Below are 13,406 nucleotides of genomic sequence, written 5' to 3' on the forward strand. Positions count from 1 at the left end.
CAGCCGTTGGCTGTAAAGAGGTCGTAATTAAGTTTTACATGTATTATCAATGATTGTTAGTATTCTGGTTGACTCCTCTCTCATGATTGTTTTTCAAAATTTTTTGAGTGTAATAGACAGTAATTCACTAGTCCTGTGTTTGGGTAGATGGTGTAGTAGTCATGTCACTCTGATTTTGCTCTTATGGTGTCCAGCATCTCAGCTATACAAGAACTGCAGAGCACAATAGCAATCCTAACTAGAGAAATGGATTGTACTGTGCCCCTCTCGGTAGACCAGTGGATTGTGGTCATTGACCTGTGGGACCCACTCTTTCTGAACGTATTTCATCCTTACCAGCGTGCTAGTGGATCAGGATAGAGGCATGGCCCACCCGAGAGCTGATTAAGGGAGACCCCGGACCTACCCAAGACGATGCGGCCCTTACCATGTGGCCCACCTTGATGTATGTATTTTGTATCCACTCCATCCACTTGTTTTTACATATTATTTTATGATATTATCCAAAAAATGAAGCAGATTCAATTATCAGGTGGACCATTCTATAGGAAACATTGGTGATTGAATGCCCTACCATTTAAAAACTTCTTAGGGCATAACTTAATGTTTCCGTGGTGTTTATTTTCTATCCAATCTGTTGATAAGGTCATGTAAGCCTGGATGAAGGAAAAGAAACAAATATCAGCTTGAAACAAATCTTTTGTGACCCATTAATGGTCAATCACCACATTTTCCTACTGCATGGTCCACTTGATAATTGAATCTACCTCATTTTTGGGATAGTGCCCTAAAATGATCTGGAAAAATGGATGAACAGCGTGGATGCAGAATACATATATTAAGGTGGGCCCCACCAACTTGGCTGAGTCCTGTGTCTCACCTAATCCAAAATAATGTCCAAAACATACCTTTTTAAACATATACAATCGAAAAGCCACTTAAATGACCACTGTAGCTACAATAAAAAAGCCACAGTAGCAATGTCCAAAAATAGAGTCAACACAGTCTTCCCTACAGACATACAGAGGCATTTTCAACGTCTTAATTCAAGTCCAAAACAGTACTATTTAAGCATGTAAAATAAAATAAAAACTAATACTGCTAAGTCGATATCAATCTGGCAAGTTAAGTTAGCGCCAATACACGACTTGAATGGTGAGGATTAAAACCAGGCAAGCAAATATTATCATAATCAGTGCCGCAAGTGATTGCGGCGTTTCTTCCACAGCTTCTTGTTGTTTCTCGTTGTAATCGGTGAATGGACAGAAACAAGATGGTGCTGGATCAGTCGTTGGAAGGATCATGTAATTGGTAGCGGAACGCAGTCCATTGTTCGACATAGGATTGTCCTGATTGTCCTCGCTTTCCCGTACAGGTGCATTTTACGCTCCAAAGACTCGCAATAAGCTGTCCAATGAAAGAAAGCCTCAGACGCAGATTTGTAACCACGGAAGCAGGCCATTGAATAGCCCTCAACCTGGTCCTGGCACTCTTCCCAGGTATAATAGATCCCAGGTCGCCATCCATTGAAAACAACATATATCTTCTTACCCATCTGCACATATAACAAAATTATGTATACGTCGTCAAACAGATGGTATTACTAATGGAACATATTAATATAAAGAATCGAAATTTGTATCCAACTATAGTAGAAATCAGTTGATATAAAGATGACATCGTACCTGAAGTCCGGAACAACAGATTGAAATACCTGTCTAGTTATCCTATACATCGTGTACATATGAGCATCATAGTCGATATCAAACATACAATATTCCAGGATATTAAAAGCAGCTAATGCAAGTTGAAATACATCAAATGATTAAGCATTAATTAAACATCAACATCTAAAAAAATCAAGTATGATATCATCCAAAATTACCCATATATCAACAACTAAACTACATTAGCAGAAGAAAACCAAAAAGTATTGTCCAAAAAACCAAATGGCTGACCAGCCATATCAAACATGAACACGACGAACACGAGGAGGGTACTGCGATCAATCAGAAGACTGATCTGGTGCAAGCAGCATCAACACAAAGTCCAACCTCCTATGCTCAGGAAGAGAAAGGAATGAGGCAGATTGTTGTTCATCTTTTGATAGTATTCTTGTTGTGCGTAGGATCTCGTGACCTGTGAGGCCTTCAATCTGCTCCAGAACAGGTACAATCTGGGACATACGTATTATGTCCTTCCTTTGGTGTATGGTTATAGCTAGTGACTTGATAACTTCTGCAATATCACTCATTCATTTGCCAATGATGTCGCAAGGGCGATCCAATCTGGCTTTCTTCCTAGAATTGGATGTGCTGCTTGTGTTCACGGAGTTGTTCTCATTGAGATTCGAACTACGGTTTGCAATATGAGTACTGTCATGACTTTAAAATGACCACTTGATATTAGGTCCACTGTCCTCTATATCGTCACTCAATAACACGAGTGTATCATCATTCAAATCAACCGACATTGTAGGTGCAATATCGGAATCCTGAGACCTTCTCGTACAGATAGTACTATGCCTATTTCCTATGGAAGCACGCAATTCACTAGCTCGGTCATTTTCAAATAATTACATGAGGTTATCATACCTTCGCACTGCTTTCCCCCGAACATGTTGCGCGTAGGGATGTGACTATTGATAACATCGAAGAAAAATGTGTATTAGTAAATAACTATCGGTGAGATATGGACAATTTTAAAGGGAAACATTATGCTGAAGTCACACAAAAGTTTAAACAAAATTATTAATCTCACCTGTATGTAATCCTCCCAAATATCATCTGGTGCGGTTACTAGCTTTTTGTCATCATCCCATCCAAACCCACTGGCGTTCAGGGTGTCCCGAACCTCAAAATACAACCTCTTCAATGTTTGGAGGTGATTACCAACATGTTTCTCCTGAACTGATATCCCTAGTGCACTCCTGACAGTTTTCACGACTGTTTTATAGGTCTCCTTTTTAAATCCGTTAGCACTCTTGCGGTCATTTGCAACACATCATCAACGTATCGATAAGGCAGTCATCCATTTCATCGGTCTAGCAGTCCAGCGCATTACACCACTAGACATAACGTTTTCATCAAACAATTTTGATTTATATTTTCGTGGTGTCCTTTATGATGTGACACACGGGTTTTGCCCGGATTGTTTCGTTGGGGTAGACTGGTTGTCCCGCCTATTTGATGACATTTCCTCGTCACTAATAACTTCAATTATCTACAAATGGTACAATGAACATATTTAGTCTAACATATATAATCTTGCATGTAAGTCATGTGAATGCAATAATTTAACAAAGCTGAAATATAATACACAAATTCATAAGATAGTATAAAAAATAAAGGAAGAGGATCGTCTTCTTACAAACATCCAAAATGATGGTAATTCGAATATCAAATGCTACGACTCAAAAGATGAGATTCATTCCACATCTTCAAAGCAATATTGTCTCGATATGTCACACATTCGTCATTCTCACATTGTGTCATATTAATCTCGCATGGTGATAGATCTATACTCTCCATTATATTTGTAGATGCGAGTTCTTCTTCTACCAAACCATCTCTTCTAGATAAATGGATAAAGTTGTGTAAGACATAACATGCGATCACTATCTTCACCTGTGTTAGAAGGTTGTATGGTGGAGCTGATTTGAGCATTGGAAAGCGGGATTTCAATACTCCAAAAATTCTTTCTATAACTTTTCATAATTGAGTATACCGGTAGTTGAATAGTTCTTTCTTATTGGAAGGATTGTAGCCCGTGCGGTATTCATTGAGGTGGTATCGTACACCGCGGTAAGAAGCCATAAATCCAGAAGAATGAGCGTAACCAGCATCAACTACGTAATACTTACCTACAAGTAATTATCCATCTAATTTCATGAGAATCATATTATCAAGATGTTCGATCATACAGATATACACAAAGTACCCTCGGGGATAGTAAAGCGATCGGTGAAATGTGTCAAAGCATTGTGTAAGACGCGTGCGTCAAAGGCTGATCCCTCCCATCCAGCGAGCACATGTATGAACTTTATGTCAAATTTACATGCGCCCATTATGTTCTGAGAGAGGACCCCTTTCCTGTTATGATATGTTGTAATTTTCAATGCTGACACATAGGCGGGTACATGGGTCCCATCAATTGCACCAATGCAGTCCTAATTTCACCTTGAATTATCAAGAAATAATATAGTATAAACTTATGACAGGAGTGGACGTTGCATAATGTGATTACAATTGAGCATACCTGAAAGTACATGCTCTAATTGAGATTAGCCAGGATCTCGATTGGTGTTTCCGTACATGAGAGTTTCACAAACTCCGGATATGGTCCGACAATAGCATCCACCGCTTCACTAAAATATCGGCTCACGGTTTCTTTAGATCTTATAAACTAATGCATGATGACACAGTTTCTAGCATTATGCCCAATCGTGTGAAGGAACATAACAAGTTGTTCCTTTATAGTTACATGTTTCCCATCTGGAATGAGATTTCTATCACTGAGAAATAAGCATAGGTTGAAGAATGTGACCTTGTTCATTCTGAGTTGTGCTACACACTCATTGTCACCCGCTCTAATTATCCCATTTATAGTCTTCCTTCTTTCAATGTCCCCAAATCTCAAGAGTGATTTAAATAAAATATTATTGCAATATTCCCCCACTGCAATAGTTGTAGTTACTGCAGCGAGTGTAGCTGTAAAAGCAGTCATTTCGTCTTCCATCCATCCCTGTCTCTCCATGTTATGTTCTTTTCTTGTATAACATACTGAGTGAAACTGAGGTAACAGCATCAACCACATCAATATCAAGCACCAGTTCCATATATCTAGATTTATAATTTCAAATGTTCTTCAAGATATACATTTTTTCAATTTATGGATTAAAATTACAAATCCTATATCCATTGATGGATCGCTATTAATTATTTCTTTTTTCAAATAGCAAAACCTATATATTCGATCAAAACAGTAGATAACAAGTTCTGTAAATTGTTAATTAAGCTTTCGATTTTAATTTTCACAATTACCAAGTCATCCATCAAACATCACAACTGCTTTATGGGTAAAGTTAAATACCTACAAAAATTGAATCTGGAGGCATGCATTTGTGGCAGAAACATAGTAGGATTACAGTCTTCATTTCAAAAGATTTCTTCTTTATAATAGATGGTATATCAAATACTGTTTAATATCTAATTAGAAAATGACCAAAGTACCTTTCACAACAAACCGAGATAAGGAAAAAACTGAATATCAGGTTAAACGCAATTCACAATCACTATTTTATAAGACACCAAGCCTGTTAAGCATAAAGGCTAGAGGCCCAACTGTTATGTGGACCTTCTTGATGGATAGACATCAGCTAATGCCGATGGAGAAATCCTATCTGTAACAACCTATCCAACCGGTACAGTGTCCTGGGGCGTCCACGTAGGATTTTCCGCAGGACCGAACGTTTAAAACATACGCGGTGGGGGTACCATAAGCTAATTAACCTAGGATTAGCCCATTTGAATAAATCAGACGGGCCATGACAAGGCCAAGTGCGGGCCGCCAAGCCGGATGACCATTTACACTGAGCTACAGCCCGTGCGGGCTGTACCGCGATGCGGGAAGGTCAGAAAAATTTAAAAATTTAGGAAACTATAGAGCTCACTAGGCTTGTGAACCATCGTGGATCGCAGACCCAGTGGGCACCCAGAAGTGGGATCTGGCACTGATTAAATACACCTCACTAATGTCAGGACCAAAATCTGGCGCTTGCAAATGAAGTCGAGATACCAGGATATCCAACCATCGGATCTCCTCCATATTTACGGTGGAGGTCTAATGGATTTTTCTACACCCGTTCACCAACTCTGGGACCCGATCGTGGGACGGTGACCGTCGATCACAAATCAGACCCGTACGACCAAACCCTAAGTCCGATCATCCCCAAATTTTGCATGGCCCTTCATCGGGCCATGAAGCATCCACCCTAGAAATTTCATAGCCAGAGGACCACTAGAATCACTCCAATCACCAAAATGGACCCCTCAGGGCCGTTTAAGGATCAGAACCGTTGACTCAAACCCCACAATCGTCCATCCGTTTGTTCCCGAATTTTACACGGGCCCTAATCGGGCCATAAGGTACCTACCCACCAAATTTGGTGGCCAAAGGAGTGTTAGGGCCACTCCAACTCTAAAAATGAGACCTAGTTGGCTATTTTGAAAATTTGAGGGAACTTAAGGCCAAAGGGCCCAAGTCTAGGGAATAAACCCTATCTCTCATAACTCTTTCTCTCATTTGCTACAACCACCAAGAGAGAAGGAGAGTGAAGGAGAGTAAAGAGGAGAAAGAGAGAAGGAAGAGATCCAAGGTTGACCCTAGATCAAAACGGGACCCCAAGAGAGCCAACCCTCCAACTCCTTGCCTCTCTTATAAGGAGAAACTCTCCTCCTTGACTTCAACAACCGACCGTGGGTTGCCTAGGTAAGGTTTTCACCCATTCTTCATGAAATCTATGTAGGAAGGTGGGTTTGGTTTGAAATTCTAACATGCAAGAGCTTGGTTTAGGGATTCCGGCCGATCGACCCGAAAGCCCTCTTTCCTAGGGCGTTTTCCAAATCTCCAACGAACCATAGGTGCAGACTATTACTCCTAGGTGGCCTAGCACCAATTTTAATATGAGTTTAATGATTTTGATTTGCTTGGTTGATGCATTTAGAGAATATAGAGAAAACCTAGGAATTTATGTTCATTTAAAGTGTATGGAATTGTATGTTTTATTTGATTTCCTCACATGATGTTATTCTTGCTTCTTACATGACTCGGTGCAATTTGATGATCACTTGTTGATGTCTTGTTAGATTTGCTCATATGACGATGCCATATAGCATGCGTGCCTTATTTATTTCTTGTGTGATTTGTTTCCATGAGTTGTAGGAAGTGCGTAACTTCCTCACCAACACACACAACACACATGCACCATTACTTATAAAATTGTGTTAGCTTGCTTATTAGAAGAATCTGAATTATATGTTGAGGTGTGAGAACATGATGATGATTTTGCTGGTTAATAACCCTGTCCGTTGACATGTTGTAGACCACCATCCAAACCCTAGGGTTGGTCAAGAAAACAAGGAGAGTTAAGGCAGTCCCGTTGGTAGGACCGCCTTAAGGCTAAACCCATGGATTTGGGCGAGTACGTGTGGGCGACAGTAGTTAGATTACATGAGTTGCTTACACCCGATGTCGTTCCGCCATGCACTTGCCTGGACTCGTGCGGTCTAGCCTACTGTCTGACCAACCATGATTGTTAACCCTGTTTGCTCACACTTGTATGGAACCTGGGACACCCTACAACCATTGTAGCTCATCAATAACCTACTGGGAATTGGTCCACAGCCTCGTGAGCCGGGCATGGTGGAATGGGACACTGTGTCCGAGCTGTCGGCCTACGCTGGGGTACCGCGCCTCCCCGTAGTGATCGCGAGCGATCCCTTTCTCTTGGCACTCCCCATGTGCTTGAAGTCGGGGATGAGGAACTCGATGGGATCACGGACCGCGGGGCCTTGGCCTCATGCATTGGGGGGTCTTGGCCTCGCATCCAGATTAGGACATTAATACGTGGGGTGTACCAGATTCTCCAATCGGCTAGATGAATGGACCTAACTAATAACTTGGTTAACATGATCGCATTGCATCGCACTAGTTAGGATGGTGACTCGGCAGACGAGGTCACAATGAGGGAGTGCTGGCATTGGCGATCGTTAGATGTTGTCGCACGAGGGAGCGTTGTGGTGAGGGCATGCATCATGTCATGCTGCATACATGTGCATTAATAAGATTACTAAGACGTATGTGATTGTCTGCTTTTCATTAAGACCATACCATATTATAGTTGATGCCTATGATAACTTGAGACTAATAGTACCCACTAAGTTGATCACTCACTCCCACTCTGGGACGATGTTTTAAAACACCAACCAGACCCATTCTTAGATGCAGGTGACTCGGGATTGGAGGAGCCTGACGAGGTGAGCCTGGATGAGGAGGACGAGCTATCATACTTCCAGTTGATGGAGGGTTCTCCACCAGCTTGATTGGGGGAGCTGGGTCATTGAGAGGGGGAGCTCAGTTCTATTCTTTTGGACTTACTATTCTTTTGAGATATTGATTGGGTAGCATCATGCGCCCCTTTTGTACTTTTGGACTTGTATATGAATGTATGATTATTTTTTGCTCATTTCAGTAGAACAGTGTGGTTATGTTTCATCTCCAAGAACTTCCAAGCTGTGCAAATAAACGCATTAATGAAATTGGTTAAAAGTGGCTCTTGAGAACTCGGGAGTTAAGCGTATGCGCGACCCCCGATTTTCAGGGTGTTACAAGTTGGTATCAGAGCATGGTTTGAAATTAATTGGGCCATGGGTCATGAACCCGCTGACGCATTCGCTGACTTGAGAGGTTGCGTCGTAGAAGCTACGAAACCCTAGGAACCTCCCCACTTCCAGACAAGGAATAGAGATTTAACCTTGCCACCCTAACCAGTGCAACTTAGTGACACTAGCCAAGTCGACTAAGGATTGAAATTCTTTTTAATATGTGTTCTAGGGTATACACCTGTCTTGCTCTATTATCGGGCCTTCCTCGCATACTGATAGAGACGAGCCGCAGGCTAAATGATTGGGCGGTGTGAGCCCTCATCCAAGCCCGAAGGGGGTAATACCGGACCAAACATATAAGTCCTAACCCGTTCGGGAGTAGTTAGGTATGGGCGAATGAAAGACTGCGGGAGTTAGAGAGAAGGTAGAAAGTCAGATTTTGGGTCCCTAATCAGGAAGAATCTCATGAAACTAGTAGGCCCAATGCGTAGATTTGCTCGTTCTACCCCAAATCCATATATAGGACCTCCTCAGAGGCCTTACTGGTGGCTGGGAAATGGCAGAACAACTGGACCCCGCCGACCCCTGTCCGCCCGCGCGCGACCCCACCCATGTGCGCGCACCCCGCCCGACGGTCCAGCGACCACGCGCGCACCCTGCTCGATAGTCCAGACCCTCCGTAGGACCCCGCCCAGACCCCAAAAATGGGATTTCCTTTCCCTTGGCCATTAAAAATCTGGGTGGGGCTCATTTCTAGTGCAATCTAAAGGGCCAAAACCCCTCATTCTTCCCCTCTTTCACTCACCACTCTCCAACATCATTCTATAAACCTACTTTCAAGGCCCTTCTTTCAATAATTCCCACCTCCTCTTCTTCACTCTCAACCCACCTCCACCCTTCCTCCCTTCTCATCTTCTTCACCATCACATTTTCTTTTCCAAACTCCACTCCTTAACTCATTCCCATTCTCAACTTCCATTTCCCTCAACCCATCATTTCCCAAAATCCACTCTTATACCCATTCTCAAACCCAACATTAAACCCATTCCTAGGTCTACCCTCAAGCCTTTCTTAAGACCGTTTTTCCAACGATCCACCCACATCTCTCACTCCCGAATCCATCTTAGCCAAAGGAAATGACTATGTTTGCAACCGTTGTCTCCCTCTTCTCCATCTCGGTGATCCTATCACTCATGGGTAAGAAGAGGTCGGCTCCCGCCGAGCCCGGACCGAGCCGGGAAAGGCGAAGCAAGCAAAGGGCCGATTCTAAGGGGAAGCAAATCTCGGAAGTTCGATCAAAGCGGAGGAATGACTCTCAAAGGGCTCTCGCGATTCAGGCGTCCCAACCACCCGTTGAAGACGTGAGAAATTTTCGAGTACGCAACGTCGCCTTCGAAGCCTCCGTAGAGGAGCACTTGTTCGATAATATCGCCCTACTCGGTCGGTTCACGGAAAAGGGATGGGGCCAGATATTCTATGGAGACTCCCAGGCGGATGAAGGGCGGGCTAGAGCCTTCTACGTGCGGATCAGAAATCCAAAATTCAAGCCCTTAGGCTTTGATCTTGTGATGGGAAGTAAGAGGTTCTCGTTCGGGGTGGCGGACATTGCAGACGTACTGGGCGTGCCACAGGGAGAGGTGCAGATTGAGGAAGGAAACCTGGATACGAGTCAGGCCCGCAACAAGCGGGCACGCTTTCTATGTGGACAGGTTGTCCAATGGAGGCGAGAAGTCGGCCTGAGCGCGGCCAGCTTGACCCCAGAATACCGTATACTTCACCGTATTGGCACTTATAATATCTATCCAAGGTTGAAGAACCGTACCGAGTGCTCCCGTTATATGGTGGAATTCTTATATCAGGTAGGCCAGGGAGCAGACGTATGTCTCCCTAGCATGGTACTCCATCAGATCGTGAGGGCCGCCAGGGCGACTCGGAAAGATGTATGCCTCCCATTCGACAGTCTATTTTGTCGGCTGGCTCAGCAGTATGGCATGGGTGGATCGGACGGAAATCATATACTGACGCTGATCTTGGGAGACGACATGTTGAATAATATGAAGATAGGCCCAAAATAGCGACAGGCCCACATTGATCGATACGGGGATCCGATCGAAGAAAAAGGTGATAGTGGCGGAAGCGAGGAGGATGAGGATGAAGATGAGGATGAGGAGGAGGAAGAAGCTGAAGGGGGGAAGGGAGCGGACGAGATCGAAGGAGCTGGCAGGGAACCTCTCACCATCCCAGACATACGTGAGCGCTTGGATGCGCTTAAGGCAGAGGTGACACAGATCAAAGAGACCCAAGCAAGGAACCAGGTGAAACAAGAGAAATGGAACAAGAAAATGTACCGAGCCATAAAGGCCCTGATCTGCTGCAGCAAGGGGGAAGAAGCGCCCCCTCTATCGCCCGACTCAGACGAGTAGCCCGCCGCCGTACTGATAACTAGTAGTTGTTTAAGCTAATTAGGTCAAAACTCATGTACTAGGAGATAGTTAGGACCCTTGCTTGACTAGTTTGTATTTTCCTTTTGTCTGGCGTGATAGTAATGCTTGTAATCCATGCTGCAACATGTAATTGGCCATACCCATGGCATTTTGAAATCAATGTGAAGTTATGGATTGCCTCAGAAATTTCTTATTGCTATGGAAATGCTTGTATGAGTGACGCCTATATGCACAAATGGATTGTATATGGATCTTGCATATGTACGCATAAACTGGGCATGAGAGATGTTTTAGCACCTAATCCGTCCAAGGATGTTTTACAGGAAATGCCTCCTCGATCGGAGGGTCGATACATCCGTCTTCCTCACGGTGGCTTGGTCGAAAGAGACCTCCTTGGCGAAAATGGATCTCAGAATACGGGTAACACTATCCAAGAGGCGGCCCCGAGTGCTCCGCTACCGCAGGCCGCGGCATCTGTACCTCCTCCACCGCTGGTTATAGATCGAGTAGACCAAATGTTGCTTCTCATGCAACAACAGCAGCAGATGATGGTTACTAATATGCAGCAACAACAACAGATGATGGCCACTGTGATGGGGGCCATGGCCCAGAACATGGGTGTGCCGCAACCGACGCCACTCGGTCTAACTGCACCTGCAAACAATGTGAGTAACTTGTTTGAGTGGTTCCAGCGGTACAGACCGCCTACGTTCGCAGGCACCCACCGCCCTGAGGAAGCGAAGTACTGGCTCAATCGGGTCACTAAACTACTTAGGCCTCTCCATTGTACCGAGGCAGAGAGCGTTGAGCTTCTTTCCTACCTCTTCGAGAAAGAAGCAGACTCGTGGTGGGAAAGCATTTTCTGCTCCATCCCTAAGGGCCACGTATGGACGTGGGAGGAGTTCAAGGCCCGCTTCAATGGAAAGTATCTCCCTCGAACGTATCAACATGAGAGGAAAAACGAATTCCTCCACCTACAACAAGGGAGCATGACGGTAGCGCAATACGAAAACCGATTCACGGAATTGTCGAGCTATACTTCCGAAATGATTACCAGCGAGGCGATTAAGATGAGGCGATTTTCGGCGAGGTTAAGGAGCGGTATTCGCTCCAAGATATGTTACGCCAATATCAGGACATACTCTAAGCTTATCGAGATGTCTGTCAGGGTGGAGTAGGATGAGGAGCGGGTCGCCCGAAACCGTTCACAGTTAGGGCCACGAAACAGGGTGGAAGGACCGTCCTCCTCTTTTACAGGGAAAAGGATGCGCCCTAGCTCACCACCCCGACTAGCCGCCGCACCGGCCCCTTTTGCAAGACCGGCCCAGATTTGTACTTATTACAAGAGGACAAGACACTCTGAGCCCTACTGCTTTACGAGGATGAGAGACCTCGGCTTCACACCGCTACAGCGCAACATTAGGCCCCCACAGCAGGCCTTACAGATTCCGCCCCTACGGGCGATGGGGCCTAGCCAGCAGTCTCGTCGTCCACCACCACCACAGGTTAGGCCGCCACAACGGCCCATGCAGCGATCGAATTTTCCACAGCAGGTTCGGGTGCATGCCCTAGCGGTTGAGGGCCAAGATGCGGCAGTCCCTACTCCTACGGCCTTTAAGGTAACGGCCCACATTCAAGGTACTCCCATATTCCTTTTAGTGGGCACCGGGTCCACTGCTTCTCTTATATCCCATGCAACTGTCAAGCATCTGGGGCTACGCCCTATCCCCTTCGTGGGGGTAAAGATCATCGCAGCCGCCGGTACTTTCTCAGAAGCGACGAAGGTATGTTATGATTGCCCCATCGACTTGGGTTGCAAGATGGCCCACGTGGATTTGATAGTGACCAAAATCTTCCACTACGACGTCATCCTGGGCATGGACTGGTTGACAGTAATGAAAGCAGAAATTGATTGTGATGCAAAGACAGTAAAGATATATGAGAACGACGGCTCTTCCCTTACATTTTCAGTCCAGGTCAGCTACAAACGCAAGATTATGTGTTATGCTTCATTGGAGGACGGATACACTGGACCCTCGATAACGGACACACCCGTGGTCCGAAATTTTTGAGACGTATTCAAAAACATACCTGGACTACCCCCTCGACGTGAGATAGACTTCACGATTGATCTGGTTCCTAGAGCCAAGCCCATCTCCTTGCCTACTTACCGCATGCCTCCATGTGAGATGGAAGAATTGCGGACTCAAATCGATGACTTGCTAGAGTCAGGCTTCATCCGGCCCAACGTGTCACCATGGGGAGCCCCGGTCCTATTCGTAAAGAAGAAGGACGGCTCTTTGCGACTATGTGTGGATTACAGAAGGCTGAACCAAGTGAAGGTTCGGAACAAATACCCGTTGCCTAGAATCGACGATTTATTCGACCAGTTGAAGGGTGCTCAATATTTCTCCAAGATCGATATAAAATCAGGGTACCATCAGCTTCGAGTTAGGGACGAGGATATTCAGAAAATGGCCTTCTGGACCTGTTTTGACCATTACGAGTTTTTAGTTATGCCGTTTGGGCTCACCAATGCTCCAGTGGTCTTCATGGACCTCATGAATAGAATCCTCAG

This window comes from Magnolia sinica, chromosome 4 (genome assembly GCF_029962835.1).
Source record: "Magnolia sinica isolate HGM2019 chromosome 4, MsV1, whole genome shotgun sequence".
NCBI classification, from domain to species: Eukaryota; Viridiplantae; Streptophyta; class Magnoliopsida; order Magnoliales; family Magnoliaceae; genus Magnolia; species Magnolia sinica.